Source organism: Leopardus geoffroyi, chromosome C1, assembly GCF_018350155.1.
Source record: "Leopardus geoffroyi isolate Oge1 chromosome C1, O.geoffroyi_Oge1_pat1.0, whole genome shotgun sequence".
Lineage (NCBI taxonomy): Eukaryota > Metazoa > Chordata > Mammalia > Carnivora > Felidae > Leopardus > Leopardus geoffroyi.
This window is the reverse complement of record NC_059328.1, coordinates 164,322,545-164,328,544: the sequence shown is the minus strand read 5'-3', so window position 1 is coordinate 164,328,544 and position 6,000 is coordinate 164,322,545.

Sequence of the window (6,000 nt, the reverse complement as noted above, 5' to 3'; positions counted from 1 at the left end):
ATACTGCTTAGACCCTCTTTGCAGCGTTTTCCATAGCTGGGTGTGCTGCAGGAAGGCGGCTTACCCAGGGTTCAATAGGAGTCAAGAGACATTTAGCCTTATGAGAGGGGAATCTTGTGAGTGGAGCACTGATGATAATGGGAAGTGTGAAGAGGGCTGTTTCAGATCCTGCTCCTCTGGCGGTGGCATCACTCCAAGCCCCCTGAAGTGCCAGCCAAACTGCAGGGGGAGCGGCGTAAGGGAAGAAGAGGAGGCAAGTATCCATGAGGACGCCATCCCGGATGAACTCCCTCCCCGCCTTATTCTTCCTCCTCCAGAGCTGGTCGGCACAGTGGAGGCCTCCTCCACCCAAGGAAGGTGGCGCCATCTCGTCTGCCACACTCGATCCCTCGAGGGAAGACTTGAGATGAACGTGCTTTAAAGATCCTGATCTGTAGCCGACATGTCAGCTCATCTTGAGATGGGTGGTTGTGGCACCCCGGTGGGTACAAGACTTTTACGGACTTAGATTCAGTCTTTTACGCAGTTATGCTTCACGGGTCTACGCGTGGGGCAGAAGCCTCTGAGGGGCTGGTTACTTGTTTACTGAGCTCAGCAGACAAATCAACAATAGCAACGCGTTCCTAAATCTGCAGTACAAGTTACAAACTCTCAGTGTGCTCTCATTGGCTCGACAAAATATTCAGTCCCCGGTAGACATTGACTCTTCTAGTATTTACAGGTGCAATCGGGAGCATTAATGGTAAAATTCCATTTTCCCAACACGATAGCTGGTACCAGGTCGGGACTGCTGGCCGCCTTTCCGGAGGGAGACCTACCCCCCCTCTGCCCCTATCCCCACTCTCTTCTTACACTGGCACGCATATGTGTGTTCTCCTGGGACTTCATTTTGTTGTTTGCAAAGGAGGGAAAGACATGGAAAGAATGAAAAATGTCTTTATAGACCGTTCTGTTTTGGTCAGACAGCCAGAAAAACAAGTCAATTAATAAGCAATCAAATTTCCTCAATATTATAAATTGCTCAGGGAATCCTTGTAATCACTGATATTAGTTGCTTAAAAGGTTGAACCAGAAGAGGGTGAAACAGCAGTGTTTTCCCAGGACTGTACTGACACGGGATCTACGATACCAAACCTCGTCAAAATCCACAGTTCTTAGAAAAAGTTTGAATCCGTTTAAACATACCTATATGAGTTTTATGAAATGTCGGAGGCTACACGTCTCGTACGTTTTCTTATTCACTGAAGGCACCATGAGCTGGAAAATCATAATTTGGAGAAAACCAATCTTTATGAAATTAAAAAAAAAAAAGGAGTAGAGTACGCACAGGCTAGTTGATGATCGCTTCAACCCATGCACGGCCTCAGAGTTTCAAGGCAGGGGGATGTGGAGCTAGAGAATCTGTAGTTTTAGAAGTTCCCCTAGGTGATTCTGATGAGCGGCCGTGGCTAGCTGGGCACCACGGATACACAGCCTACCAGCTGCTCTCCATCTCCATGGCAACAGAGGCAGAAGAGGCAAGCATTAACTGTAGCATAAAGTATTTAAGCTAATGCAAGTTTGCTTTTAATTACTAGATTTGCATTTGTCATTATGACCCTTTAGTGGATATCTTCTCCTTGGCCCCATGCCTAAGATTTGGGTCGCTCCCACCAGGTGAACAGTCATGCTTTTGGTTATAGATTTTTACCAAGGCTCTTTACCAATTATGTATAAAGGAAAAACGTATTAGAACCCAAGTCAGTCACACTTCCTCTCTTCTTCTAAACTTCTTCTTCTCTAGAGACTCACGCTGTTAAAAATTATGGTATACAGAACGAATGCATCTAATTTTAAGTATAAACAATGGAATAAAGTAGAGGACAAGAGAGAAAGAAAGATAAATGCCCGGGTACATATTTAAAGAACATTGCTTCCTAAGTCTCAACTGTTGCAAACTGTTTTTAATTTAATTCTGGTTTTCCTGACTGAGACTAACTAGGACAACTAGCATATCTGATTTCATTTATAAGGCCAGAATTCTTTACAGCTATACTTGTTCCCAAATTTCTTCTTTCTTTAAAGCTTTAGAAGAAGTCTATTTTTCCTGCAACTTAAGGCATCAAAAGCTGTTTTGCAATATTGTAGCTTTCCATGGAGAAATATTATTAATAATAATAATGTATGCAGTTTCCTCTACCTATTTCCTGTTCTAATTGCCTTTTCCCCTGCTCTCTCTTTTTTTTTTTTTTTTTTAATTTTTTTTTCAACGTTTATTCATTTTTGGGACAGAGAGAGACAGAGCATGAACGGGGGAGGGGCAGAGAGAGAGGGAGACACAGAATCAGAAACAGGCTCCAGGCTCTGAGCCATCAGCCCAGAGCCTGACGCGGGGCTCGAACTCACGGACCGCGAGATCGTGACCTGGCTGAAGTCGGACGCCTAACCGACTGCGCCACCCAGGCGCCCCTCCCTGCTCTCTTTTTAATAGAAAATCTATTTCTTCACCAAATTTTCTTAGTGTCTTCTAGTTTTCTTTTTTCCTGCCAAAAGAAGCTTCTTGCCTAAGTTGACCTTTGTTTCTAAACTTTATTATCACTAATGATGATGATAAATAATAAATACCTTAATATATTCTTCAACTATTTAAAAATTTTTTTTTCAACGTTTATTTATTTTTGGGACAGAGAGAGACAGAGCATGAACGGGGGAGGGGCAGAGAGAGAGGGAGACACAGAATCGGAAACAGGCTCCAGGCTCTGAGCCATCAGCCCAGAGCCTGACGCGGGGCTCGAACTCACGGACCGCGAGATCGTGACCTGGCTGAAGTGGGACGCTTAACCGACTGCGCCACCCAGGCGCCCCCTTCAACTATTTTTTAATTTCATTTTTCAAACCAGGAAGGGCTCCCTTGACAACCAAGCTGTGTCCTCCTTAGATGGCATAATTCTGGTGTAAAAATTATATGACACAAACTAGCCACAGATTTTTTATTTTTATTTTTATTTAAGAAAAAATTTTTAATGTTTATTTTTGAGAGAGACAGAGTGCAAGCAGGGGACGGGCAGAGAGAGAAAGAGGGGGAGACGCAGAATCTGAAGCAGACTCCAGGCTCTGAGCTGTCAGCACAGAGCCTGATGTGGGCCTTGAACTCACAAACTGGGAGATCATGACCTGAGCTGAAGTCAGACGTTTAACTGACTGAGCCCCACAGGCACCCCCGGATTATTTATTTTTTAAAATGTTTTTTTTTTTTTTAATTTAATTTTGAGAGAGAGAGCCCGCGCGCGCACACACACAAGAGGGGGAGGGGCAGAGAGAGAGGGGGACAGAGGATCCAAAGTGAGCTCAGCACTTAGAGCAGCGAGCCTGATGTGGGGCTCGAACTCACAGACTGTGAGATCATGACCTGAGTCAAAGTCTGATGCGCCACCAACTGAGCCACCCAGGCTCCCCTAGCCACAGATTATTTTTAAATTAAACCATCATTTCCGAATAATTTCCAACCTACTCCAGACCTATATACATCTGTAAGGAAGAAACCAAGAATTTTTTGCTATGGAAGCATTTAAAAACAAAAATGAAAAAAAAAAATTAACAGTTATGGTTGTCATGGGAAGAAAGAAATTGTGAATACAGGGTCCTCACGTTGGATGGGGGATGAGGAACTGCACATTTATCTGACTACAATTTTGTAATTGCTTCTCTGAGGGTCTAGTTTCTCATTTCAGAGGAGGTGGAGTCAAATAGACTTGAGTGTTAAATGCGGCTGTGTGTGGGTACCCAGGTGTCTCTTGGAGAAAGAGAGCTTTGTTTTTTGGTGGCTGTTATGGATGGAATATTCGTGTCCCCCATCAATTTCCTATGTTGAGACCCCATCTCCCAATGTGATGCTATTAGGAGGCGTGGGTTCTGGGAGGTCATTAAGATTAGGTAAGGTCATGAGAGTGGCGCCCTTATGAAAGGGATTCGTGTCCTTATAAATGTCACAAGAGAGCTAGCCTCTTCTCTCTGCTCCCCGCCATGTGACAATGTGGTGAGAAGACAGCAATCCACAACCTGGGAGAGGCTCTCACCAGAACCTGACCGTATTGGCTCCCTGACCTGGGACTTCCAGTTTCCAGAACTGTCAAAAATACATTCCTGTTTAAAAAAAAAAAAAAAAAGGAAAAAGAAAAAAGGAAAAAGAAATACATGTCTGTTGTTTAGAAGCCTCCCAGGTTATCTATGGTATTCTGTTATAGCAGCCTGAATTGACTAAGATACTAGCTTTGAATTCACTCTGGTACTAAAGAAATGATTCCATATTTTTATAAATAACTTCAATTTCCCTTGCTTAAATCCAATTACACTACTCACAAAGAATTTTCTGGAAAAGAAATGAAAGTCTAGAATTCAACCTTCTTTCTCAACTGCAGGCTTGAATAAAGCATGGGGATGCATAAAAAATGCTCATAATCTATGGTGGCTTGTTCTAGAAATGTAAAAGAGAAGAGCAGACATTCTTTTAAAGAAACTTTTATATTGTTTTATGAAACCCTGTAAAAGTGATATTACACATATTAAAGAAAATTTGACAAATTGCAATAAAATGAAAAGTAGGAAAAAAATCCAAGTCCCATCTCCTAAAGAAAGCACAGTTAACGTTTTGAAATATTTTCCTTTTTCTAAGAACAGGATTCTTTAAAAAAAATCAATTTTATAACCCAAAAAGGCCTTATAAGACTTAAAAGTAAAAAAAAGTCACTTCCTTGCTAATATATTAATATTTAGTGATATATATATTTAAGGGTAAAACATAACAGAAGATTGCTGTTTTGTTGTCCTTTAATTGACCAGATACAGAATTTACCCCTCACTGACGATGATCAGTGCTAAAGAGCTGTCTTCAGGGGGTAATCTGTTTTTTTTTCTTTTTTCTTTTTTTCAACGTTTATTCATTTTTGGGACAGAGAGAGACAGAGCATGAACGGGGGAGGGGCAGAGAGAGAGGGAGACACAGAATCGGAAACAGGCTCCAGGCTCTGAGCCATCAGCCCAGAGCCCGACGCGGGGCTCGAACTCCCGGACCGTGAGATCGTGACCTGGCTGAAGTTGGACGCTCAACCGACTGCGCCACCCAGGCGCCCCATTCAGGGGGTAATCTGAAATGCAGAAAGAGACTCACAGATGTTTATCACAGAACTACTTATCAAGAAATTGTTACCTAATGATGTCACATCCATACGACCGAATGCTACACAGACACCAAAATTATATTTATAAGGACTTTTTAAGGAAATGTTTACGAACGGAAGTTAAGCGAAGAAAAAGTGATTTTCAAAGTTTTACGTAAGATATGATCTCAGTTATGTTTTTACAAAGTATAAGAAATACGGTACCAAAATACATCATAAAACACCAAAAGAGTTGTTGTATCTGAATGCTGGGATTATGAGTGGATTTGATTTTTTTTTTCCTCCATAATTTCCTGCATATTCAAACATTTTCTGCAATGACTATGGGTTTCTTTTCTAATCGTGTCATGGTGAAAATAAAACCAAGAACACAAACTATTACCTTGCCCCATTTTCTGGGAACCATACTTGAAACACAAAGGAAAAAAATTAATAGCACCAAGCATCCCTTCCTCAAAACATTTCCTGTGTTTCTAATCACATGGCAGCTGTTTGCTCTATAATAGTCTGCTCTGAGTTTTATAGAAGCCACATTTTTTAATTGAGTGCTTTGAAGAGACCTAAGAACGATGTAGAAAGCAAAGTAGGGGCCCTCTCTCCGGCGGGGCTAGCTTGTAACACAGTTTGAAATGTTTTTCAGGGATGGTTATAGCCCTCCCTGTTAGTACCCACCTTCCTCAGGACCCAGTGGCCCAGACACAGGGCTCCTGCAAAGCCAGGAATAAAATCTCACTTATGGTGCAAGCCTCACGGGACCAGCGCAAGGTTCTTCATCAGAGCTGGGGCTCTTCCCAAGCTTGCTGCAGCGGAACGACTCCAGAAGGTGGCTTAGGGTTTTCTCTGC